Source organism: Gopherus flavomarginatus, chromosome 1, assembly GCF_025201925.1.
Source record: "Gopherus flavomarginatus isolate rGopFla2 chromosome 1, rGopFla2.mat.asm, whole genome shotgun sequence".
In the NCBI taxonomy this organism is placed as follows: domain Eukaryota; kingdom Metazoa; phylum Chordata; order Testudines; family Testudinidae; genus Gopherus; species Gopherus flavomarginatus.
The window spans coordinates 215,655,713-215,683,693 of record NC_066617.1 but is presented as its reverse complement, the minus strand read 5'-3'; the positions used below and the strand labels follow the sequence as shown (position 1 = coordinate 215,683,693).

General features: G+C 42.3%; 1 protein-coding gene and 1 long non-coding RNA gene across 5 annotated transcripts in view; one reads left to right on the top strand and one right to left on the bottom strand.

Moving 5' to 3' along the window:
• Positions 1 to 27,981, top strand: part of TSPAN7 (tetraspanin 7) — a 177,699-nt gene that overhangs the window by 43,976 nt on the left and 105,742 nt on the right. The window lies entirely within an intron of this gene.
• LOC127043055 (uncharacterized) lies at positions 157 to 27,399 on the bottom strand. 4 transcript variants are annotated; one of them, XR_007772119.1, is made up of 4 exons: positions 24,148 to 27,399; positions 23,159 to 23,744; positions 11,593 to 11,718; positions 10,031 to 11,406 (listed from the first exon to the last, which is right to left on the bottom strand). It is a non-coding gene; the product is annotated as an uncharacterized LOC127043055 (long non-coding RNA). The 4 variants fall into 4 exon arrangements; XR_007772118.1 differs by lacking the exon at positions 10,031 to 11,406 and adding an exon at positions 157 to 748 and having other exon boundaries at positions 23,159 to 27,399; XR_007772120.1 differs by lacking the exon at positions 10,031 to 11,406 and adding an exon at positions 157 to 745 and having other exon boundaries at positions 23,159 to 27,399.

The window sequence follows — 27,981 nt, the reverse complement described above, 5'->3', positions numbered from 1 at the left end:
TGACAAAAGCAATGGCAGCACAACTAACCAAAAAGGTGCCTTTTTTCTGTTGATGTTTACTTACATATATTTATTGATAAGTTTACAACTTTATTTCAGCAGCAGCTTTTACCAAAAAAAAAATAGTGTTTTAGATGTAGAACAGGAAGACACATTTTGATAGTGTCCAAAAATATTTTTCTAAGTTTTTTTTCCAGTGGCGTTTAACTTTCTTAAAGTAACTGTCCTGGGAAGACTTGTTTCCAAGGATTGCTCTAAAGCCAGAGTTAATGGTTATTTATTTTGCTTGGAAAGTCAAGTAAAACTGTTCAGCTTTTTACTTTTAAGTAATTTCAACCCAGAAAAAGCCCACTTTTCCCAGAGATTTTTTTATGCTCTATTGTTTTTATTTAAATATCAAACTTACTCAGGAATACCTTCCTCAGTAAAGTCTATATGAATGCAGAGTCTGGAGAAAATTAGACTTAAGAAAAGTTTTTTGTGCATGTGCAGCCTATTATTTTCTTCATAGAAAATAACTCCTGCACACAGTCTGGTTATCCCAATATATTCATCTGCATATGAATTGTCTGGATTCTCCTTGTATCCTGGCAAGCCATTCTTCTCCTGTAGATACTCCACGGGCAGCTTTTTTATTTTCTGCTTCAGAAATGGTATCTCAAGGGTTTCTACCATTTCTGCTTTTCTCTGGTGCCTCCAGTCTCAGATTTGTCATGCTTCACGGTGCACTCTTGGGCACATAGTCCTACTGCATGCAAAACAAGAATCAAATATTCACCGTTCAAATAGATACTTTGTATGAGCTGAATTGCTTTATTAAACTTAAAAGCAAAACTGGTAGATATTGTGCTCACAGAATGAGATAGGTGGGAATTAATTTTTACAAACAATCAAAAATTCAAAGTTCTTGAGGCAAGTCAGAGCCAGCTTCTATTGAAGTCTATGTACAAGGAATCAGAGCTATGGGATATGAGAACCATACTCTTTATATTTCTTAAGAAGTTTTGCTGGTCTTTTGCTTTAACAGTTTTTGTGCTCATATGGGTAGTTTTAGATCTGCCTATTGTTTTTTTCAATTTATAACATGCGTTTAAAGAGAAATTACAAATGCAAACATTTTGCAAAAACAATTACATTTCCTCACCCCAGAACTGAAACAATAAACAACAAAATTCGTCCCCGCTTAACTCTATTTCTCCAAAATGTCCTGCTTTGTAAATAGTCAAATCAGGATAATTTCCTAGTAGCAGGCCTACTAAATCAGTACTTGCAATAGATTTTATTGTTTTTAAACAGGAAAAAATGAACTCTGTTAGGGTCATTGCTTTTGTCAAACTACTGAATATTTTTGTACACCTCATGACTATGGATGACTCTCTTACAGTGCAGAAGTTGAAGAGAATGAAAGCAATCTCAGACAATTCTAGAATGACATTGTAGCTGAGAGTGGTGATTAGAGCACGAAGAAATGCTTTTTTGAGCAGGAAGTCAGTGATATTCTATTTTATGCACATGTGTAATATCTATATCTACTGCTCTAGGCAAGAAACCGTCAGTCTGCAAGGTCTGCTGTTTTTCTGTGGGCCTCCCTCTCATTGAGTTTGTGATCAGTGTGTTCTGATATCTACAACAATGAATGCACTGTCTCTATGCTGTGAACAGACTAGATGACTACAAAGGGGACTGACGAGAGTGAGCCATTGTGCTGGTTTGAGAATGATCATCTTCATTTGTATTCCGATCAGGTGGCTGAGTTACTGTGGAAAAGCTAGAGCCAGACTGCACTCCTTACAAGATCTTTTATCAGTGCTGCGGCTGGTTTGCTGCAGTGAACTCCCAGGCCTGTCTGTCTGTAATACAGCTGTTGCTGTAGCATGTACGTTTGGGTGTGAACAACTGCAGATGTGATTTAAAAACTAACAACTGTATTGGATATGAAATACAATTAGAAATGAGAAATCTGCATGATAAAAATTGACAGGATCCGTACGATAATTCTTACTATTGTGATGGCTCTTACTGTGCAGGCACAGGGATCCTCCTAAGTGAAGTTTATTGTGGGGATATGGGGCCTAATGTAGTTACTTAAAATAAAGAAATAGCTGTTTCAGTTATTTTGGAAAATATGGTCTTTTTGGAAGTGTTGTTTCTAGATACTGTTGTACTAAGCTGAAAGAGCAGTTCCTAAGCCAGGATCTTTATCTGGAAGACTCTACATTTGGGACTTGGTGTTGTTGGTCCTTTAATGTCTTCCTGTGATAGCTTTGTCTATATTAGACTTTTTCCCTTAACATTACCTATCAGATTGTACCTTAATCATAGACTGTCAGGGTTGGAAGGGACCTCAGGACGTCATCTAGTCCAACCCCCTGCTTAAAGCAGGACCAATCCGCAGACAGATCTTTACTCTAGTTCCCCAAATGGCCCCCTCAGGGACTGAACTCACAACCTGGGTTTAGCAGACCAATGCTCAAACTACTGAGCTATCCTCCCCACGAGGGAGGTGGTAACAATGGGGTCACTGGTGTAGATAATGCAAAGGCAGCCAACATCATTTATACCTTCATGACCTCACTTACCCTGCACTCACAGGACAGTGGTGAACTTCAGAGAGAGAGAGAGAAATTTCCAGGGTATTGATTAAGTTTGCCTTCAGATTGTTCAACACCTTCCTGTTCGACTCCTGCTTCTTTTGCATTTTGTATTGATAATCAAAGGGTGCTGAAATTGTAAAATGGGATTCCCCGCATTTGCTTTAAATGCAGCAGTCCCCCATGTGTATTTTGTGGTGGTTGATAGTTTCACTTTCCTGAATGCTGACACAACATTGCTGGTGCTGGAACGTCACTCCTGGAACATATGGCCTTTTGAAACCGATACAGAACGTCCTGGAATGATACCCGAAAGCCCTGTGTATTGAGGCGGTACTGACAGGTGCAGGAAGGCCAGGCAATATCTTTTGAGCAAACTACTAAATACTTAGCAATTTGCTTGGGGGCGGGGGGGGGCAGGGAGGGAAGGGAAAGAAAAGAATCCAGGCCTGATTCTGTTCCCCTCCACCTTATTCAGTCACTTACATCAATGGAAAGCGGTTGTAAAATGGTACCGATCTGATTTAGTAGCATCTTACCCTCACTTTGCATTGGTTTAATTGACTACATAAGGTGCTGTGCATGGAAAGTCAGGCGCAGATTTTCTTTGAAGTACGAGAGGCAGGGGAAGATGTGCAAAGTTATTCTCTGCCAGAGAAATCTTGTGAAAATACCAGTCCACTGGCACATTCCAAAGGTGGAACAAGAAATCCTTTCTGAAGTATCTTTGTGAGCTAAGAACAGAAATCACCACCTGCCTGGGGTAGCTTATAAATATCGATAGATGGGATTGAATTCCAGCAGGGACAAGGTAATTCCACTTTCAATTCACAACGATAAATGTATTTTTGTATACATCGGTATGTGTATATAATACTTGCCGGTTGTCCCTCATTCCTCCAGCTAACAGGTCTCCTCTCCTGTGAAACTCCAAAGGCCCTCTGTAGTAGAGCTGTACAAATGACAGAATTTTTGGTTTGCTTGTAATTCCAAAAAATCGGGGGATGGGGGAGGGAATTGTTTTGGGTTAAACTAAAAATGAATTTGATTTAAATGTTCAGCAACTTGAAACTGGAAAAAGAATTAATTTCAGGTCAAACTAAATTTTTCATATAAGTTCTGAACATTTTAAAACATTTTTTATTGTTTTTTTAATAAAAAGTAATTTTGAACCTGACATTTGAAATGTTTCATTTGGAAAATGTCTAAATGAAGCATTTTGATTTTTTTAATTTTTTTTGGGGGGGGAGTGGGAGGGTCTTAGTGGGCACAGTTTGGCAAAACTGACATGAATTTGTGAAATGTTATCAGTGTTGCCAACTCTGGATTTTTATTTTTTTTGCTGAAAAAAGCTTCAGTTGAAAAACTTCCCCCAGCCAGGGCCGGCGCTTCCATTAAGCGACCCTAGGCAGCTGTCTAGGGCGCCAGGATTCAGGGGGCGGCATTTTGTGCGTTCCCCATGGAAGCTTCCAGTTCCGCTTCTGTTGCGCTGCTGAAGAAGGACCTTCTGCCAACGTGCCGCGGAAAACAGCGGCAGGCAATTGAGCAGCTCAATGACTGCCGCTGTCGCCTGCAGCATTTCGGCGGAGGGTCCTTCTTCGGCTGCGCAATGGGAGCGGAACCGGAAGCTCCCACATGCCCCGTGGGGAGCACACAAAATGCTGCCCCCCAAATTCTGCCTAGGGCGCCAGAAACTCTGGCACCGCTCCTGCCCCCAGGTTTACTCAGCCTTGAAGTGGCTTAAATTGCTGCACCCCTCCCATCACAACATTACTGATAGTGAAACTTACCAGATCCAATTTCCTTTCCCCAACACTCGTACCCATACACATACCTGTCACTGAGAGAAAAGGAGTGAGTGTGCTGGTGATAGCTCTTTGTCTTTGCTGCTGTCCTCGACCTGGCATGATTTCCTTCTGCTCTTCTTTCCCCTTCCCCTGGCTCTCCCTGCCATTTATGCAGTTGCGCAAACCCGTTTTACACGAAGCTTTATCTGAGCTACATTATCGAATAGATGTGTACTTCTTCCTGTTCACTAACTTTCTGTGTACATAACCCCTTAGACTCCCACCCATGAAAACCAAGTAACTGCAATAATCTCATACAACCTCAGTCCTAGCAGGTACTCTGATACTGTTAGCCCAGCCTCCATTTCCAAAGTGGGTGGCGAGAGACCACCAGAGAAATCAACTAAAATGCCTCACACAAATAAGAAAATTCAAATTTCAGTGTGCACATTCACAAGAAATGTATTTTCTGTAATGTCACTTTGTCACAAGTTTTACCAGTTTCTGTTAAAAGTGAACTACAAAGTGAATGTGAAAATGGAGAAAAGTGTAGATTTCTGTGCTCAATGTCTCCCCATCTGTCAGTTAACCCAGGTTTAAAGTTGTTAAACTGCATCGACACTAAGACCTAAGTGGTGATGGTTCAGATGGAATTAGTTAACATGACTTATGAAAAACAGAACCGAACCTTGTTTTTCCCAGACCAAAATAAATGCATTAGACGCAACTGCACATTGGAAATTCTGCAAAATCCATTCCCAGATGCATCCCTTACCCCATGTGTGTATTGTGGCACCTTTGCAAATGTCCTGTGATAACAGCAGAAAAATACTCCAGTGACGGAGTTGGTCAATGCTGTTTTCACTCCTTAGTGGAAAGAGCTACTTTAGATGTAGTCATGTTGCATTCACAACCCCTTGATAGTAACTGACTGACCTCCTATTTCTCTTGTGTCTAAAGGTATACTGTATGATGTAGAAGTCAAGAAGCTAAGATATAAAATGAAACTGCCCTTGAAATGTAATAAAAATGCCATTGTACCTAGATGTGTGTGTGGGTCTTTGACACCAGATAGTTTTTTAAACCATGACTCAACATATGTCGACTGATGCAGGACTGCTGAACAGCAGTGTGTATAGAAGGAGAATCCTAAACAACAGGATGGGATTAAGGGTACAGAGATGGAACAAGTGGGGATTAGCTACTTATAAAATGGGTTTGAAAAATCCTGTTTTAATTTATTTGAAGCTCTGTGATTGTTTGTTTCAAATAGTTGGTTTATGGATGCATGGTGTAGATAGCATTTGTGGTGATTTGGGGGAATCTGTCTATACAATTTATGAATTCTGTGTTAGATTATGAGCTGTGTTCGTTTCTTTACCAAGATGTAAATTTCCTTTTGAATGTTGTCTTCTCCGTTGTGCTTTTATCTCCATGTTGGACTGAAATTCTAAGGAGGGCTGATAATAGAGGGTTCCTAGCTCAAGATGGTCCTCTTTTCTAATACAAACACCCTAGACACCCTTCGGGCTCCCACCCAGGAGAACTGGTTTGTCAGGGGAAGGGATCGCCTGGCAATGAAGTCACCTGATACAGGTCCCTGGAATCACAATGGGGAGGCGGATATAGAAGTCACCTGACAGAGGGGGCTGAAAGGTTATAAAAGGGCAGGATCTGTTCTGTTCATGCTCTTTAATCATTGTCACCATCTCAAGATGAGGGAAGCTGCTGCAGAGGCTTGGTGAGGCTGGGTTCCCCCTGACTACCTGCACTCAGACAGTCCCCTAAGGGAAAGGTGAGTTAGAGAGAGAGCCATTGCATTCGGGATGCCTGTTTTCTATATGATCTGTACTCTCTGCATTTCTAATGCTTAAGTGAAGTGCAATGTTGTGTTTAAAATTTTATGCAAAGTGTCGCTGTATTATATGCTGTACCTAACATGGCCTCTATGGATAGAGTTCTGGGAGTGGGCGAGTTTAAGCTACAGAGGGAGTCAAATGAGTCAGAAGTGGCCTTGGGGACTGGGCAGAGGGACCATGTTGTCTAAGCTCTCAGGAAGGGGTGCTGGACAGAGAGTCTGTGTACTCTGAGAATGGGCCGAGGGGCCCCACCAGGGGCAGTGCCAGGACTCCATGCAGAGTAGGAGGCTTAAAACACCTGCAGATCCAGAGCTGGGTCCCCTCACCACAGTCAGATGAGTGGCTAAGAGAGGGTGCTTGACTGGACCAGTGACAGCATGGTCTAGTGTTTAGATAAATGGGGGACAAAGTGATTGAGCCCTGTCTGCAATACATCTTCCACCAGTGGAGCTGCCCTAGTGGGTCCTGGCAGTGAATTATGGGTCCTGTTTTCTTGCCACTATAGCTGCATCCTCTGTGCAGCGTTTCCTGTACTACTGACCCCTACTTGATTTGAGCTGCTTCATCTTCTGTAATTTTATGCACAAGGGTTATCTGCATGTAGTCTAAAGCCTTTTTCTGCAAAAATAAAAATACTTTTTATGTGATAATATACCTCTACCTCGATATAACGCTGTTCTCAGGAGCCAAAAAATCTTACCGCATTATAGGTGAAACCACATTATATCGAACTTGCTTTGATCCACTGGCGTGCACAGCTCTGCCCCCCTCGAAGCACTGCTTTACCGCATAATATCCAAATTCTTGTTATATCGGGTTGCATTATATCGGGATATAGGTGTAGTACCATTTTAGTTTTACACAACGTGGGATTTTTATACGTTAGAAAAATACTAATTCTTCATCATACCAAATCCATTGTAGTAGGTATTTCAGCCTGCTTGCAGCTTGGGGACAGAACCAGATCTGTCAGTCACTGGAAGCAGGGGAATGTCCTCTCCCCATGAAGTTCCCTCCAGTTTTTTATATGCCTCTACAGTGGCTGGTGGCTCAACCAGACCTGCCTGCTTGAAGAGCTTTTCTGGGGAAAGTTCCAAATTTTATTTCACGTGTTATCTATCAGTTTAGCTCAGAATGTGTCTGTCTAATTCCCTGCTGTGTCCCTAGGCTGCATTGCATTTTTGGGGAGTTTGTCCGCTGTGTTCCATGTCCCTTCTGAAGCATTTAGAGCAGAGGTGAGCAAACTACGGTCCACGGGCCACATCCAGTCCGCAGGACCCTCCAGCCTGGCCCCTGAACTCCTGCCCCGGGAGGCTGGCCCCCGACCCCTCCCCTGCTGTTCCCCCTCCCCCCACAGCCTCAGCTTGCCCCACCATTGGTGCAGTGTTCTGGGCGGCAGGGCAGCGCAGCTGCAGAACTGTGGCCTGGCCCGGTGCTCTGTGCTGCGTGGTGGCATGGCTGGCTCCAGCCGGGTGGCATGGCTGTAGCACTGCCAGCCACCAGTGTCCCAGGCAGCGTGGTAAGGGGGCTGGGAGCAGATGGGGTTGGATAGAGGGCAGGGGAGTTTGGGGGGGAGTCCCAGGGGGTAGTGGTGTGTATAGGGGTCGGGGCAGTCAGAGGACGGGGAATGGGGAGCTTGAATGGGTGCAGGGGTCCCGGGGGGCAGTCAGAAAAGAGAGAGGGGTTGGATGGGGCAGTGGGGGTCAGTCAGGGGCAGGGGTTCCGTGGGCAGTCAGGGAGAAGGGGTGGTTGGATGAGGCAGGAGTCTGGTGCGGGAGGGGGGGAGATGGTGGGGGGAGGCCATGCCTGGTGGTTTGGGGAGGCACAGTCTCCCCTAACCGGCCCTCCATACAATTTTAGAAACTGGATGCGGCCCTGAGGCCAAAAAGTTTGCCCGCCCCTGATTTAGAGAGCTGGGCTAAGAAAAGACAGGGGCAAGCAATTTCCATACCCTAGGAGTCCTGTAACTGCCCTAGTCAAGCTATGTAGCTGTACATCCCTGTGAAGGTACAGTAGAAGGATGAGGATTTCTTGCCACACCTAAAGATTTGGGAGATTGTTGGGCTGTTGTTCTAGCTGCCGCTGTGGGTTATCAGGCCCAAATGTAGAGGCTATTGGTCCCAGTTTGTTGTAGGTTGCCATGGCTGGCCTCCATCACCACTTCCTTCATTCCCCCCACAGCTGTCCATGGAGCGATGAGAGAGGCAGCATTTCTGATGTAAGAGGACAGTCAAACAGGTTGTGAGTTCAGTCCTTGAGGGGGCCATTTAAGGATCTGAGGCAAAATCAGTATTTGGTCCTGCTGGTGAAGGCAGGGGCCTGGACTTGATGACCTTTCAAGGTCCCTTCCAGTTCTAGGAGATAGGATATCTTTATTTATTTATAATAAGGGGTCTCTGGGCCCACCACTTACTTCTTTCTAGTTCCCTAGGCATCCATTTTGTAGGGCCAGAGGGTTCCTCAATGTGCATCAGTCCAAATTCAAACTGGTATCGCTACCGATGGTCAGTGAGGTGTATCTTCCCTGATAGTAAAGGAGTCAATTCAAACAGTGTGGGAGGATGCGGGAGGAGGGGGGGAGAAGGAAGAGGTTTTTACTCCTCCCCTTCATACCCAGCCCAGTCCAGGCAGACATCACCTTAGTTCTCCCTCTTTTAGGGAAAATGCAGGTGGCATCTGACCCACCAAAAATAAAATAAATACCTCCCTCCTCATCTGACCCTCTAAGTGCTTCTGCACACTGTCGCAAGGAGTGCTAACATGGGTGGCCACTGCTGCAAGTGTGGTCCCTCTCAACCTAAAGTCCCATAGCCTAAGGGCTTCTCCCTACAAACAAGCAAACAAACAAATAGAATAAGGTAGTAGGATACTAAGCTGGTTCATGCATTTATATAGGGCTTTGGTCCTTGACATCAGTCAAGCAGATCATTTCCCAGCTATCTTAATGATTCAATGTGAAACTTTATGGAAAGCTGAGAATCTGTGGAGTCATTGGGAAAATGGGTTTGCCAACCTGGCTCTTGCCTGACATTATAGAAAGGAATACAGGTCATATGGCAAGTTGGGATTGGCCCTGATGTACAGTAGAAGAAAATACAACTTTGCACATGGTAGGCAGAACAAGTGCATGGTGCTGAGGCATTAGGTCAGTAGCTGTTCTCTGTGGCCTCAGAGTCATATGCAAGACTCCCAAATAGCCCTGTCTGGAGTTAGATTGCTGGCTGGTTCTAGGTTCTTTCAGTTTGGGAACAAATAGCTACCTACAGCTTTGGTCAAGATGAAATTACTGGGCATTGTGCAGGAGGAGTACCCTATGAACTGTGCAGGCATCATAGGATGGCCTTGTCCCAATCTCAAGCAACCAATGGAATGCCAGGCAGGGCTGGTTTTAGGGCTGGGCTAGCCGGGTGGTTGCCCGTGGTTCCAACTTCCAGGGGACACCGTGCTGCTGTGGCACTTTTTTTTTTCCTCTCCACGATCTGATTGGCTGGCCCCTTTTTAAAAATTATTTATTTATTGGTTGCTCAACTGTGTGGTGCAGGGGGTTGGAACACTGAAAACGTTTTGCACCCTGACTGGCAAAACTGCTAAGGCTGCTCCTGTTGATAGGACAGGAATGAAATTGTCCATCTTTTACTTCAGACTGGAGAAATACTACCTGCTCCCCGTCCTATTTCTAGCCTCAGAAAAGAGCGAACAGAGTATGACTCCACTTGAAACATCTGAATAAATTCCTAAAGGAGGCATATCTTCTCTTTCCCATTTTACTGTATTACAGATGACAATTTGCCCATTATGCATATGAATGGCAACTTTATTTTTATTTTTATTTTTTGCATTTTCAGTCATCACCATTTGAAATGGCTAGGCCACCCAGGATCTCTTACAGGGCTGTAGTAATATTAAATATTGATTTTTAGGGAGAAAGAAATTCACTTTTTCTCTCTTCCTGGACAGTTTTACTGATCAAGGCTCTGTATGGAGAAAGTTGAAACAAGCACGAATAGTGATATGGTTGTGGGGTAGGTAGGCTCATGATAAACACAGACACATGGTGTGAGGGAACTCCACCATAAATTTGACCTGAGGATGAATACTATCAGATACAAGGTCTCATCTCAGAAGAATGTTAACAGAAGATGAAGTAGCTATAAAAAAATGATGTCACAGAAATAAAAATCAAGTTCTTCTTGGAGCTTTTTTGGAAATGGTGATCTCATGTACAGATGTGTTTTGATGAATGAGTCCTATCCAGTAACTCCTGTAGTCCTCTCCATATCTCACTCTATCACATCTGTTGGCAGAGGTCCAAAGTCCCATTGTCTATTCTTTGCCTCCTCAGCTGGTGAAGGCAGAGAATCAGATTTTTTCAAAGAGATCCACCCATTATTGGGCTAAGCAGAGTAGTCCTTATGTCAGATGCCAGCTGGGGATAATAGAGATGGCTCACAGGGGTCCCAATTCAATCCAGGGAATAGGTACGAGAAGGAAAGAGATCACAGCATCCATTGGCTAGAACACAATGATTTTTTTTGAAGTCTTGGTGCACTGCTCCTTCCAGTCTTGTATTAGTCATGATGGTCAATGTGTCTGATGAGATTTTCATAAATAAATTACGAAAAACATGATCAGTCCTTCCTCAGAGAGACAATCAACATCTCCTGTCCTGGGCAGAGCAGAGTTTCCTATCTCTATATGCACTGCCCACCAAGGGGAAGATCAGTATCAAGGCTTACATGACAGTAGTTGGATTACACAGAATGGATCCATAAATAACCTCACTCATTGTAAGACAATTTGATAGCCTGGTGATTTGACCTCTTTGCACCTGGAAAGAGCAATAAAGTCCCTGGTGACCCATCTGTATGTCAGGACCTGGAATGCAAATTGATGGAAGATCTCTCTCTCAAAGCTGGGCAATCTCTTTGTATGCCTTCCCACTGGTCCTCAGAATCATACAGATGATTTAAAGGATAGCATGGCAGTGATACTATTCATGCATTTCTGGCTGAAAAGATTAAGATTCTCAGATCTGATTAATCTAGCGTCAAAGCTTCTGATGTCTCTCTTACAGATGAGGGGTCTGCTATTGCAAAGCCATTTCTCCAGGCAGAATCAGACAGGTTCAAAATGGATACTTGCATGAAGTGATTATTGCTCTCGTGGACCCTAGAAAGAAGTCAACAAATAGTACTTATTTTGCTAACTGGGGCAAAGTCCATAGCTTAACTATCATATTAAACAAGTGAAACATGGCTTGATAACATATGGAAGTGTTCCAGCTAAAGGTCAAGTCTCTAATGTTCTCAGCATGTTCAGGAAAGGACGTTTTGTATAAAGCCCAACATTAAATACCTCCTTAGGGCAGCAGTCCTGATTTGAGCTCCACAAGATCATGGACCACAGCCTTGGAACATCATTCTGGTCATTGCAACACTATCCAGATTGAACCTCTGTGGCCGGTGTCATCATTCTTCTGATCTATTAAAATAAACCTCACTATATCAGCCCATCAGATGACTATATGAATTTGGCAGCTTTGTCAGGTGATTTCTGGTATTTTATTTTTTTAATTCAGACAAGTGGTCCTTGCCGCTGTCATAGTTCTCATTCCCAAAGTAAATTGAAGAAATATCCTTTCTTCTGACTAGCATCAAAATCCAGTCCTTAGGAGCACTGACAGTCTCATGGCAGAGAAGTCTTGTCTCCTGCAATGAGATCTGCGAAGCCACATGTCCATACATAAATTCAGTAAAGCAACACACAAATTCACCAAGTTTTATGTATAGGACATCCAGGCTTTAGCTAGTGCCACATTTGGCAGAAGCTTTCTCCATACCTCAGTGCCCAGGGGAAGACAGAGGATGTATAATTTAGCTAATTGTGTATATCCATGTTGAAAGGATTGCCTGGAGTAGCACACTGCTCCGAGAATCCCATTTTATTGGCTCTGTGGACCTTAACTTAATAAGTAATAGGAAAATTCATCTATGCTTACTTGAAAATTTTCTTTCTTTAAGTAATAAGGTCCACAGGTCTGGCCTATCCTGGAAACAAGTGAATCATCCAGAATAGAGATGGAAATTGATGGAGAAATTATCCCCATGCCCTGTAGTAGGAGAAATTTTTGTGCTTTTTTTTCAAAGTATGGTTAATGCAATATGTCATTTAGGAAAGTACAGTGGAATTTTCCTGGCTATGGAAGCTGCATTAATTAGAGGAAACTTCAGGAGGCAGGGCATTCCCCTGCTACCAGTGGCTCTTGGGCCTGGTTCTGCCCCTAAGCTGATTGTAACAGATCTGTGGATGTTATTACTCAAAGGAAAGTTTCAGGTAAGCACAGATAAATTTTCCTATTATACAGTTCACATTTGAAACAGGTGTTAGTACAGCATTGCTCTAGTGGATTGCTTCCTCCATAAACACCTGCTTCCATTATCTTTACTGTCAATTATGATTCAGGCACCTATTTTTAAATTGGAGATAACACCACCATATTCACAAGGGCATTTCACTGGTAAATCAGTTCATATGATTCTTTGAACACAGCATATAAAGGATCCTGTAAATGCTAAGTAGAAGTACTATTTATGATTGTGAGGAAGTAACTGATAAAGTCTGAACTACGCAGAAAGCTAATTAACCATATTAATTAACCCAAACCACCAAGAAATCTTATCTACAGCCAGGTCCTCAGCACAGAATATGCTCTGAGGAGACAATTGGGGATACACACCTTAACACACTTAATACTGCCTTCATCAAACAAGAACAGTCTAGCAGAGAAGTAAATTACCTCATGGAACAGATCATCCAAATACCTTGAGGAAACCTGCTTCAACACAGGAAAAAACCTGCTCCGACGCACACCCTTAGTTGTCACCCACCACCCCACACTGGAACCCATATAGGGTATTGTTAAACAATTACATCTTATACTCAATGGGGACCACATTCTGAAAGAAATCTTTCCCAAACCCCCTCTTCTAGCTTTCAAGCACCACGCTTCCCACTCTCGCCAAGCTCATCATCAGAAGCTAACTTCCCACAGACCAGGTCCCATTTATTCAGTAGCACCAGATCCTGCCAGAACAACAGATGCAAAACCTGCAGACATATCGCCACTGCTGCAATAGTCAGTGCCCTTCCTCCCCCGCAAAAAACTCTTTCAGGATCCATGGGTTCTACACCTGTCAATCACAACATATGGTGGACCTCATCCAGTGCACTAGAAGCCTCAATAACAACATTACGCTCTCAAATGAACTCACAGAAAGATGATAAAATATAAAAAAACCACATCACCTGTGAGTGAACACTTTTTACAAAACGGTCATTCTGTACCTGACCTATCAGTCCTCATCCTCAAAGGAAACCTGCACAACTCCTTCAAAAGATGAGCCTGGGAGTTTAAATTCATAACTTTGCTAGACACTAAAAATGATGGTCTTCACAAAGATACTGGATTTAGGTCTTATTGCAACAGTCTGTAAACAATTAACCTCCCCCCCACCTTTTTTTTTTTTTGGTCTTATACCTGCCGGGTGTTAATGGGCCACTTAACTGCTTTTGCTAAATGATCTATTTCACACTCTGGGGATGTCTACATTACAGTGAAATACCAGCAGCTGGCCCATGTCAACTGACTTGAGCTTGTGGGGCTTGTGCTGCGGGGCAATAAAATTGCAGTGTAGATGTTCAGATTTGAACTGGAGCCTAGGCTTTGGGACCCTCCCCCATTGTGAGATCCTAGAGCCCGTGCTCCAGCCCAAGCCCGGACATCTGCACTGCAGTTTTATAGCCTGAGCCCTATGAGCCTGAGTCTGCTGGCACGGGTCATGGGTGTGTCATCGCAGTGTAGAGTTGGGAGTTTCAGCCTTAATTCTGAATTTTGAATCTATCTTTCTTTCACGTTTTTTATATACAACCATTATAGTGCATTCACATCGGTGAAGTGCTGAGCTAAAACTAAAATATATCCTGAAACATACACCACTCCTACTCATAATAAGCCAGGCAGGTTTAATGTTTCAGTAAGAACATAACATGCCCTACTCCCCAGTGTCAGTGTCCTCAGTTGTGTTAGGGAAACAGTTTCAGAGGTATGGGCCTAGTTTGACTATAAAAAAAATGTGCAGATATCCCTTTTGTGTAAAGCTCAGTAAGGACCCTGGAGCATGTTGGAAGGTTATGCCTCTAGTTAAGGCAGGGACACATCCACCACCTCATATATTAGGAGAATTTTTAAATTCAGCTGAAATCTCATGTGACTGATGTAAAGATTTCCCCCGGTGACCTGAACTATTGATCTGAAGTGAGTTAGTGCTGTAGCTGCTCATTTCTGGAAAAGTTGTATTTTAAGCAATTAAATGTTCTAATAAATTGCACGAATCCTGCCAATATGTAACAAAGGCATAAATTAAGGACTGCATATTCTTACGACTGCCTTGGTTGTACCTCTGCTTCGTTCTGTGAGGGAGGTTTCTGTAAAATAACAGTCCAATTGAAAAGAGACTTAAGAATCAAAGTTTACCCCAATGTTGTATATTTTAGTAGCTGACTCTATAATATGCGCCTTCAAAATCTGTAAAGGATTCTGTTCCTTTCAAAAAGCAATGGGGTCTGACCAAAATAGTGTGTGGCTTCTCAGAATTTAACTCTACAGCTGTCCATATCGGAATTTGCTTCTCTGGGTTTAACTGAAACAGAAAATTAAACTGGTGCATTATTAGTATAATAACGACAACTGAAATTTTGTCTAAAGGGCTGGTAGCCGCACTACATACTTCCATCTCTGGTAAGTCTCAGAGTCCTAGTAAAATGGTGCTTCCCACTCAGCACATTAACTGACCAAAAAACTAAATGGCAACAGAATCTGTTGATTTAATTTACAGGCAAACAGTGGTTGGTGTTACAAAGGTATTAATTGTTGTATGCAATCGTATTGCCTAATGTTGAAGCTATATCTTTAAAATTTAGTTTGCTATAGTTGAGTGCTCTCAAACTTGATGCATGTAACAAACTATAAGATTAGTTAATCTTTTTAAGTGTTTACCTTTTGAGAGCCTGTTTCCTCCAAACTGTCTAATCTAGTCCTACTCAGTGTCTACAGTCTTGTCTACACTAGTATTTTGCGGTAATTCTCCCATGGTTGCATTATCATCTGTGCAGCTGTACTAGTAGTAGCAGTGGTAGGAGCACTTTTGTACACAGGGTGCTAGAGATTTATTTTTTTTAACACTATGTCCTCTCACTCTGCTTGGATCTGATCTAGATGATACTGTGCCAAGTTAATACTGGCATTTCTACTGTTATTACTATGGTGGACATATAACAGTGAAAGATTTCCCACAGAGTGCTCATGTAGAGAGCCTACGTGTCTGGAAATCTTACTTCCAGGCAACCCTCATCCAGAGAAGTCAGTCATTCATAAACCTAAAGATGCCAATAACTGGAAGAAACTAAATCTAAATATGGCCCGTTGTCTTGGTTTGAAATTTTAAGTAGTTTAGATATTGAGTGCCAGCTGACCCCCTCCCTCACCCTCCAAACTCTGAAGGGTGAGACAATGGAATTTGGAAATGTCTGATATCCAAAGGCCCTGTTAGAAATGGACCTGTGTTAAGGGGGGCACTATCTACTTGAAAGCTAGTTCATTTCCAGAGTGAGTTCAGAGTGGTTTTGGGTGCTTCATCTGCCTCTGTCCTTTGCCAATGTTTGTGCTTTTTAGAATAGAACTTTCCCATTATTTTAAAATAAATCTTCCTTTGCTCTCTATGCTACGGATCTTTGATGCAGCAGAAGGGGAAAGAGGGAACCTGAGTGTATGCACGGTGCTGTCCAATGCACAAAGTAAAAATAATCCCTGAAAAATAGATGATCTAATCTTAGGTGTTACTTGTAACAGCAGTAGATGTCTGCAGTGATGCAATGGTTAGACCTCTGCAGTGAAGACTGTAATGAGAAGTGTGGCATAGGGGATGGCTGGGTTTTTACTCTTAATGACCGTGATACTTACAGTACACAAGTAGTTACAGTGATTTTGATCACATTGGCTTTAGGTGCCATTGCCGTCCCTAATGCTAGGTAGACATGTGGCTTGCATTAAATGGAAAGTCGATTGGAAAGTAGCTGAGTCCATGATGTGACTGGGTACTTCATACAGAGCTATATTTTTTTTTCCTCTTTTTTCCTCCCATTTCCCTCCCTTATGGCCTTCTGAAATTGACTTAGCACTGCCTAGATTTGGTTTGAGTTTAGTCTCTACCTCCAACCATCTAAGCTCTCTATCATCCTAAGGTAGTATTGATCACGTAACCATTAGAAATATTGGTGGAGCAGTCCTGCCCCAGTATTAGTTTTATGATATGGTCCTGATATACCTGGACTGGAAAACTGCCCTCCCATTTCTACACACCCTGTGTGCTGTGTCAAATAAGACTAAAACCTTGCTAAGACTGTACTGGGGAAACATAAGGAACTGTTAATGGATAGGAACTCACTAGCTACACACCACACTTTGTAGTAAATCATTTCACAGTTCAGGCTAGTGGGCTGGAATATTTCCAAAAGTGAACCGTTATCAGAACATCTCCATAAATCACTGCTAATCATGAGAAGGAAAGTCTCTGGGAAGGATAAAATGCCAATAAACATATTTTAAGAGGTGGAAATTGGTATTACTGCTTCTTTCAATGATCTTGACTCACTGTAGACCAGTACTCTGTCTGTGGGAAGTCCTTACTTCCTTCAGATTAGAGATAACAGTTTGAGTAGGTAATAATTTCACTGTACTCTCATGATTGTAATCAATCCTGCATTTTGGTCGAATATCAGCAATGGCAAATAGAGAGGAATAATATATTTATAACCTGCTTTTTCCTCACCCCCAAAATAACACACGTAAAGGGTTTGAGACCTTGAAATTCAACAACTAAACTAGGTGCCAGCTGTCTTATGTAAAATCATGTACAACTGCTGCCCTTTACAGCAAGGGCTTCACAGAAGTGCCCTGCCAACTTCAACAGCTGTGGACGTGCTTTCTCTGGCAAATGCACTTCAAACAGGTTCATTTCAAGGATAGACAAGTACTGTTACAGCCAGATGTACTAACTCGGTGCTTCATGAAAAACCTGCAGTCTTGTTTGTCAATATCCACTGACAGAGAAGTTCAATTACTAAGACCTGGGACTAGAAGTAGAAATCGGCTGCTGTTTTTGGATATGTGTGATGTATAGCTGAAGAGAGAGAGAGGTTGTCAGTCTGATTTATTTCCTGCACAGCCTTCAGTAATTAAGTAGTGATTATGAAATTTAAGCAGATGAAAGCTTGTCATTTTTAGAATCCCGTTGGTGAATTTGTGGTAGAACTGTCTCTCTTCACGCAGGCCCTTCAGCAGGGTCATGATAATGAAACCAGTTCTATAATTAGCTGGGTGGCAGAATATAACTCTTTGCTTCTGTCTGGGAGATGGAATACTTAAGTAGCCACATGCAAGTAGAGGTGAGGTGTGTGAGGTTTTTTTTTAAATTACTTCAATATTTTCGTTGTGACAGATATTGCAACTGCGTGTTGTGTCTCTGTGGGGAACATATTGTATTAAGTTTATGTATAGGCTTGGCAGAATTTTATTTTGTCTTTTATAGTTTCACTGGTTGTATCTATTTATTTTTAAGAAACTTTTCCCCCCATTTTTTGTCCATTTAAAATTTTCCTGGTTGTGGGAAATTCTGAGGGGGGTCAGACAATTATTTAATGACAGTAGACATTGAGATTCAAAAAATTAAAGCTTTATCACCATTCTTCTTCTTTTACCATTTGCAGTCCTTGCTGAGCCACCTGACAGCAGCTTCATCAGCAGAATGAAGGGCCCCAAGGCCACCATGAAATCTAGTCAGTTTAATGATTTATAACCATTAAAACACAAGCTGTCAACATCAAATGTCAAAATAAACAAAGCAAATATCTTTAAATCAAACTCTGTTAAGTTCTAGGGCAGCATTTTTCTTTCTTTTCCCATCTGTAAATTTAGATTATTATTAATGGGAATATTTTTTCATTGGTTTCTGTGTATGCTGAAATTAACATTTACTGATATTTACAAATAAAAATCAAATTCTTCCAAGCCTATTTATGTATCACTGTGGGCTAGGGATGGTGTGTGTGTGTGTGTGTTCTAGTCCATTGGGGGAGGGTTACCACAGCTCCTCCGGGAACTAAAACTAGTGGGGGGTTTTGAAGGTGAATCACTCACCTTGTAAACACCTACAGGGAGGTTTTCACATTCTGGTTCAAACTGGGTCTCCAAAGTCTAGGAAAACAAAGAAAGGGCTTTTGGTTTATAAAAGCTGTGTTTTTAAACTGACTCAGTGCCACCTTCCAATCCAGCAAACAGACAGGACCTCTTACCCAAAGGAGGGCCCCAATCCTTGTGGAAGGGTTGGAAGGTCAAGTCTTTGGCCTACCAAGGCCCAGTAAGATGGTGGATGACCTCTGGTAAGCTTTTAGCCTGTGTATAGGAACTTTTATTGTTTTTATGTTTATTCTGCAATGGTTTAACCTTAAGAATAAACTTGCTTGCTCAGAAGGAGCTGTGTGTAACTTGTAACTACTGGCAGCACACTGTTCATAGCTCTCCCAGAGAAAGTCACTGTCTTGTACTAAAACAAGGAACTAGATAGAGTTCAGAGAGGATTTTGCAAATGTTATTAATAGAGGGGACAACCTGACTGGCACAAGACAATGGCCGTAGGAAGAAATGGGCATCAAATAATGAAACCACAATACTAGCATCTGCTACATATCTGGAAGAGTATCCCAGAAGGGCCAAAGTCTAACTATGAAATTTGAGGACAAATGTTGCTCAATATTGTACTGTAGTGAAAATGTACCTGGCATATTATTGTACTATTCTACTCTAAATTTGTTGCACTATTCATAACACATAACGGTCAGGTACATCACTTCCTGGAGAACTTCATTTTGCAGAAATTACCTGTGGTTTTGGCTGTGGTTTTTGTTTTTTTTAGGGGAATATTAAAAAAGATGTGCCTGTCTCATTTATGGAATCCTTTGATTCTGGAGTCTTTCAATATACTTCACTGTACTGTGCTGTGTACTTTATGTAACGTTCCGTACATAGTGTCTTGCTCATCCAATAGTGCTTCTGAAGCATTGATTACCACACAGAATCCCTGTTTTACTAACTAATTGGGGAGTGAGGAGCTGTTTAAAATAAAAAAAGTTCATAAAATTGAACATCTCAAAATTGCAACAGATACTTCAATTTATGCATTGTATGGAGAATGGCATGGCTTTCTTCTAGTCCTTCAAACCATTCAAAGCAATTTCCAGTGCACTGAGGACATCAGAATGTGAAGGGATGTCAACTTATTCTTCAGCATCACTTTCGTTGTATGGGTCCTCAATGGGGAAAAATGGCTTGACTAACTGGTCAGTAACAAGATTGCTGTTCATAAAATCAAGGTTCTTCTGTAAATGCTTTTGTGGTCTGTATTGCAGGCAGCACCCCGAAGCATCACATCTCCTGTCGTCATTGCTTCAGAGAGGGGTTAGGATGAAAACTGTAGTTCTACTTTAACTGTAGTTGGCACCCAGGTCTGTTACTCACATAACTGCTGATCTCTTGTATTCAACACACATGCTCGGGGTAGAAAAGTTTGTTCCGTTCGGTTGAATTACTGATATCCATTGTTCCAACTTCTGACTCACAATTGGGCTTTCCAGGACATCAGCTATATTTCCAACCCATATTTCTCTTCCATCAGATGCTGGTACAGTGGTATGAGGAATTTTGCACTGTCTGTGCTGAAGCGTGCACGTTGACAATTGATATTTCTAGTACAACTTGTAAATTCTAATAAACCATAAAAAGTGTGTGCGTGCATTTGTATATGCACATAAAATCGCACACCATGTGGAACTTATATTTGTGATAATTGGTCACAGATCACTGACCATGTAACCTGCCTTTTGCCTGCTAATATACCTCTCCAAGGCTCATTTGAACGCCCTGCAGAGCTTCAAACAGCAGCCATTTTTTTGTATCAACCTCCCAGATAAATGTTTCTTCTCCTTGACTTCCAAATGCCAATACCCAAGGCCAATGATGGGCAAGGTTCAGTCCTCAGCCTATGACAGGTTCTCTAGATACAGTTATGTAACAACTTAGAAGTATGTTATCAGGACGCTTCCTGTATGTTAGAAATGTACTAAATGACCATTATACTGTTGGAAAAGGGAGATTCCCAGCTTCCCAGTGTGACCTAGTGCACTTACCTCTTACTTTTGTCAGAACCTGAAATATCTGACTTTAAGGTCATTACATTTTCATTTGAAGAAAAGCTATTTAGGTCATTCTGAGAGAGTTTCCTAGCATCCACTGCACTCTGTACAGTAGAAATCATGGGGAAGGATAAAAATAATTCCCAGTAATGCTTTTTTTTTTTAAGATCTCTAAAACATTCCTAAAATATTTGTTTTTCAATGTATGTGGCACACATAAAACACATGGTGGCATGTTGTTGCATAAAAAATGTATTGGCATTTGGCTGAGGTTGACCTACATAACCCAATCGTGGCCTCGCCACTTGGGAGTAATGTTGCATTTCAAACTGTGAAGAAAATACCTTTAATAGGCAGCCAGTTTAAAGCAAACTAAGGAAGTCCTTCACACAACACACAGTCAATTTGTGGAAGTTGTTGCCAGGGGATGTTGTAAAGGCCAAAAGTGTAACTGGGTTCAAAAAAGAATTAGATAAATTGATGGAAGATAGGCTCATCAGTGGCTTTAGCCAAGATTGTCAGGGACACAACCCCCATGCTTTGGGTGTCCCTAAACCTCTGACTGCCAGAAGCTGGGACTGTATGACGGGACAGATCACTTGATACTTGCCCTGATCTGTTCATTCCCTCTGAAGCATGTGGCAGTGACCACTGTCAGAAAACAGGGTATGGGGCTAGATGGACCATCTGGTGAAAATGAAGTAACCTTATATTCTTTGCTGTCATGTATTTCCTGTCTGTATAATATAATCACAAACCATTCTATAGTACTTTGTTATCTCTTAAACTGAACAGGAGAGAAATAGTTGGGTGGGTAAACAGTCATTTGTCCCATCACTTCGTCCATCATTAGCATGGGATTTGGAAAGAGAAAGATGTTGTGTTTGCTGTCCGCAAAAATTATAATTAAGGGGTATAAGTTAATGGCATATGTAGTGATAGTCAGTGATGGATCTGCACAAGGCAGGGTTGAACTTGGACATTTCTGAGCAGTGTGCCTTTTAAGATGTTGTATTAACATGGGATTTTTCTTCTAAATATCCAGCTTCAGAAAGACAAGGTGGGTGAGGTCATATCTTTTATTGGACCAACTTCTGTTGATGAGAGGGAGACAAGCTTTCAAGTCACATAGAACTCTTCTTCACAGCTAAAGGCAAGTTGAAACAGATTGTGTAACTGTTTGGTTTGTAAGCATGTCTCTTTCGCCAACAGAAGTTATCACCTCATCCACCTTGTCTTTCTAATATCCTGGGACTGGCATGTCTACAGTGACACTGCATACAGCTTCAGAAAAGCATGCTAGTTTTTTCTGCATAGTTTCAAATATGAATTTTAATAAAATCTGTTGCTTCTTTGAGGGTGCATGCAACAGAGCATGTCAGATATTTGTGCTGTGATAAGTTGTGCAATATGCAGCATATAGAGTTGGTAGTTCAGGCTTTGCTTCCATAGAGATGGCGTTTGTTAATATTGATCTGCTATCTATCCCTAGTAATAGCATCTTTTGAGTTAAGACAACTGCAACAAAATTTTCTCAATTGCCATCTGACATCTGCTGGCAGAACAAGGTAACACGTTGCATGTGATTAAGGATCTTACCAAGGGAATTTACAGGCACCCGATTTTGAAGCTTGAGTGACTTAGGATCAAAACCATCTTGGCTCATAGCACAATATCTTGGAATGGCCTTGCTCCTGAAACAAAGTCACCACCCCACAGAGAGAGGGTCTAAACAGGCCACAGCTCTCCTACCACCCTTTGTTCATTAATTTAACTCTAGGAATTAAATGTTTGGCTTGGATTACACAGTTTGTGTGCATCTCAGATTGAACATGCTGTCAGTGAAATTTCATTAGGACTTTCTTGGCTAGTAGGAAAATCAGTCTGATGATATGTTTCAGAATGGGTGAGGGCAAGGTTGTTTTTCTTCAGAGATTTCCTACCCTCAACCAATTAAAGTCCCAGAGGTTTGCTAGTCAGCACTGACAAAATGGCTGTTGCAGTAAGTCTGGAAACAAGATTACACGGTCACCGTTCTCTGTAAAAGGAATTATTTGCCTTTGCTATGAAGAGCTGACTCTTTTCCATTCCAGTCCTCTGTCCTGCCGGCTTGCCCTTGCTGAATAAAATCAGACTGGGAGCAATACATATAAAATAGATATTAAAGGCACCTGTTTGTGTCACAGCTGCAGCAGCACAAGAGCACATTGCAATTCTAGCTCAGAGGCTGCAGCGTTGTGTGGCTGCTGAACATGTAAACAAAGTCCCATTGATATTCAAGGCATCCTAGTGCAGGATCTCTAACAAATGAGGCTATTCTTCAGTGAAGAACAACTCTGCACTGCCTGTGTAATAACAAAAATAGATAGCTTCTAGGCTGTTAATGGACATGCACATCAGAGGGGAGTTTGCCTCTAAGTTATTTGTTTTCTATTGTCTGCTTCCCCCTGGAATTTACGATGAGAAGATATCAACTGATGAAAATAATGAGGCATCAGTGGGAATGTTAAAGTAGACAGTGCTTATTTTGTGTGAATTTACATTCCTATTTCAGTTGGTTTCTTTAAGCAATGCACTTGAAACTAAAAACTTATCTTTCCAAGCTAAAGATACTAACCCAACATCCCATCTGGTGAAAATGAAGTAACCAGACCCTCTCAGGTGGTTTGCTGCAGTCAAGGGTTAAAGTAACTGATTTTTTTTTTTCAGGAATATTGGTGGATTACTTCAGTATTATTTCCCTCCCCAATCTCCAGCAGTAGAATAAAGATCCTGCCATATGACATCTACAACTGTGATTTTGTAGCTTGTTAGTGGCATAGTTAAACTGACTGGCTTCAAGAAAGAGAGTTTGATTTGTGTCCTTGCGGAAGTATTTCTGACATAGCAGCTGTGTTCTTGCATCTGCATCTGCCACACTGCCTAACCAGTTTTTATGAATGCATCGTGGGATGTTCTCAGCAGCTGTCTTCACCAAGGTCTATGGGTATCTTTATTTTATTTTTTCCCAGATCCCATTCCCTTTCTGCCTGGGAGTGTAGGAGTTCTTACACAGATTCCATAGTCCTCAGACACAGTTGCCATTTATGTATCACAGTGACTTTCCTGGCATGCCAGATTGCCACATCCTCCAGCTTATAAAGTTTGCAGCTTGACAGCCTGGAAGCAGGGCAGGGCGGAAATGGTAACAGTTCCCAGAGATCCTGAAAAAGAAGCAGAGGCAAATGCAGAGGTTTCTCTCCATCTGTACTGCAGAACTGAACTGCAAATAAAGCAGACTGTGGGCCATGCCAGGCTCAGCTGGTGGAACAACATTGTGGCTATCGGGAGTGGCAGGGTCTGGCTGAGACACTTGCAGAGGCCCACACCTACATTTTGTTTTTGGTGTGTGGAGCTGGCAGCTGGCTTGCAGCAGAAAACAAGCCCTTGGAGAGCTGCTGTCTCTGTGGATGAGAGCATTGCCATGGCACTCTGGAAAGTGGCCATGAATACAGACTGCTCCTCCTGACAGCTTTCTTGTGTGGGGAAGATCCTAGCAGGGGATGCTCAGCTTCACTGCTGTGCACAGCTCCAGTGATTGCTGCTGACTCATGGGATCAAAGTTACCTGTGTCCCTGAAATAACGGAGAGCTCTGCATTCTGCTGAGGTTCCTCAAGAGTGCTGGGGCTATTGCTAGGAGACATCACAATTCTTTACTCCCTCTAAATAGGCCAGAAAGTGCTGTCACCATAAGTAGGGCCCTACAACATTCACAGCCATGAAAAACATGTCACAGACCATGAAATCTGGTCTCCTGCTGTGAAATCTGGTCTTTTGTGTACTTTTACCCTCTACAATACAGATTTCACAGGCGAGATCAGCATTTCTCAAGTTGGGGGGTCCTGACCCAAAAGGGGGAGGGGGAGGCATCACAAGGTTATTTTAGGGAGGATCGTGGTATTGCTACCTTTACTTCTGCGCTGCCTTTAGAGCTGGGCGGCCAGAGAGTGGCAGCTGTTGGCTGGGTGCCCAGCTCTGAAGGCAGCCGCCACCACCACCAGCAGCGCAGAAGTAAGAGTAGCAGTACGGCAACCCCCTCACAATAACCTTGTGACCACCCCACAATTCTTTTTTGGGTCAGGACCCCTACAGTTACAACACCCTGAAATTTCAGATTTAAATGGCTGAAATCAGGAAATTTATGACTTTTAAAATCCTATGACTGTGAAATTATTCAAAATGGACTGTGAATTTTGGTAGGGCACTAAATAGACGTGAACATGGACTGGTACCTGGCAAGGTTCATGATGTCAACATACTTTTAAAAAAAACTCCTGCTTGTGCAGGGACAGATGAGGATACAGTTCTCCAACACTGCAGGAATATCAGTAGCGTTTCTGTGCCAGTTGTTTTATCTCAGAGAACAGCCCTTCCTCTTTTTGCTGCTCCCACTGATGGCGCCATGCCCTAACTATGTGGGCAAGACTCTTCCAGTGGAGCTGTTGGGGCAGAGAAAGAGGCAGCAAGGTAGCTTGAGCTCGTTAGAATGCCATTTGCCTTGAAAGTGCTTTGGAAAGATATATAAAAGAAATCATTTGATGGAGACGTGCACAACCATCCCATGCCATAATCAGCCAGTATTCCTGTCCTACCACTTCTGGCACCATCGAAGGAAAAATTATTTGAATCTAGATCTATTTAAAATTTCCCCTCAAATACATTATTTTACATGTTGAGCTTACCTAGGCTGTCACTCTCTGTGTATTTAACAAATAATACTCCCTCCCTGGTGTTTGCTGCCCAAACACTCCAGCAAATAGCATGCTCTTTAGTGTGCTTTCTTGCATACCTGAAAAGTGGTGAATGTGGATTGCCACCTAAGAAACCTGACATACATGGATCTACCAGCCATCCAGGACTGCCCATGCAAGGGAGCCCACTAGGTCTGAGGACATTGCAGCCTAAGGAAAAGAGCCTTCCCTTCTCCTTGCCTCCTCCAACCTCTGCTTATCTCCCCTGATTAGCTGTGACAGATTTAGAAAGTTTGGGTTATGTGAATTTTTAGTCAGCAGGACCAAAACACCTGGGTCAGCCAGTTTGAAGTTAGCAGACTGGCAAAATGAATGATTTCATTGTACCCACTAACATCCTCTTTTACTGTCCCTTGTGAACATCTGTGGTGATGGTGCCACAACCTCCTCTCTTGGCAGTCTTTTCCAGTGCCCATTGGTTTTACTATTTGAAGACTATTTTCTATATTTAAGCAAAACTTTACCTTGCTTTAGTTTGACTATCCCACCACACCCTATCATATGACAAGACTGGGAAGTAATTCCCTTTCTTCTTATAATGTTATCTTGCAAATATTGGCAGACTCTGATTTCTGTCCTCCCCTGAGCCTACTCTTTTTAGACCCCTGGCTTTCAATCTTTCCAGACTACTGTACCCCTTTCAGGAGTCTGATTTGTCTTGCATGCCCCCATGTTACACCTCACTTAAAAGCTACTCGCTTACACAACCAGAAATAAAAATACAAAGGTGTCACAGCACACTATTGCTGAAAAATTGCTTACTTTCTCATTTTTACCATATAATTATAAAATAAATCAATTGGAATATAAATATTGTACTTACATTTTAGGGTATGGTATATAGAGCAGGATAAACAAGTCATTGTATGAAAGTTTAGTTTGAACTGACTTCGCTAGTGCTTTTTATGTAGCCTGTTGTAAAACTAGGCAAATATCTAGCTGAGTTGATATACCCCCGGAAGATCTCTGCGTACCTCCCAGGGGCATGAATACCCCTGGTTTGAGAACTACTGCTTTGGACTACTCTGTACATGTCCCTGCCTAATACTCTCTCCTGTCTTATCCTCATCGTTTTCTTACTGTTCAATAGGTTGTCTGTTTTTTTAACCAAACTTGAAAGAATTTGGAGTCTGTCTGTGGTGTGGATGCCGGCAGCCTGGATTCCACATGAGGAGTCCATTATAGCTTATTGGTAAAGAAAGATTGCCTGAACTATACATTTTCATGCATGTTTTTTCCTTGTAAAAGGAAACTCAATCTGGTTTTTGTTTTTTTCTTTAACAAAAGCTTAGATTCCGAAGCACAAAATGGATCTCTCCAGAGGCAGAGGCAGCGTATGAGCTTGCTGTGCTGCCACTGCCCTCTTCCTTTCCTGGCCCTTATGTGAGATGTGACGTGCCCCATTTAATCTCAGTTGAGTATTAACTCGAAAGCCCAATCAGGATGACTTAATCTCCACACAGATGACTATAGTTTACTGCTCATCACAGCACAGGCAATCATATTATAAAGCTCTGCACAGCCTGTGATGAGGGGCATTGTCAGTGAGAGGAGTTTGGGTCATGGCCCGAGCTTGGGAAGAATCCCATCACTGATTTCCTCCCCCCCCCTTAATTTAGCCCTGTCCAGGCTAATAACGTCTCTTTCCATTTAGAGACCAATCAGCTCTCTGATAACCATCAGTGGTGCACAGAACAGGATTTGAGACTCACTAACAGAGCAAAATTGCCCAAAGTGAGCCAGCATTGATTGCTTTTTGCATAGCCCTGGGGAAGTGAGTTTGTTGACTGCTGCTGCAGAGCCAGGATGTGTTTTGTGGCTTATGCAAGCTGTGCTTTTTATTGTCTCTGTAAGGGAGAAGTAGGCTGTGTCTAAATCCTTCATTCAGAACCCAATTAAATTATAACTGCTAAAGAAGGTCAAGTTTGGGATGTTGGTCTTCACCATCCTTTTGAAGGCAGACATTTCACTGAGCACATGCTAGGAAGGCCTGAATTCTAGTCTTAGCTTTGCTGTTGACTTGCAGTGTGAACTTCGTTACACTGTCAGTTTCCCCATCTGGAAAATGGGGCTAATAATACTTAGTTCACAAAGCAGTTGTGAGGATTAATCAATGTTGTACAGAGCTTTCAATATGTAAATACTACACACTATCACGTACCTGACTTAGGCTTTTGTACTGCCTCCCCTAACCATAGTATCTGAGTGCCTTCTATGTAAAACAGGTTGACATTGTGGACTTCTGTGGACTCATGGAGTCTCTGGCTCTTCTCCCTTTTTGGTTTATAGAAATTCTGTTTGGTATAGGGATTGTTAGAGGTCCTTGCCCCACCAGTGAAACACCTGTGATATACCCCGTCCAGTGGGTCTCCTTTTTCTGGGGAAAGGTGGGTGGTGCAGGGAGCTGGCTATGTTAGTATAGAGTTCCCCTGAAGAGAAGAAATTTGCTATTCACCGTCTCTGGATACATTCCTGGAGGTTAAGTCCATTAATGGCTATTAGCCAGGATGGCTAAGGGAAGGTGTCCCTAGCCTCTGTTTGTCAGAGGGTGGAGATGGATGGCAGAAGAGAGATCACTTGATCATTATCTGTTAGGTTCACTCCCTCTGGGGCACCTGGCATTGGCCACTGTCGGTAGACAGGATGCTG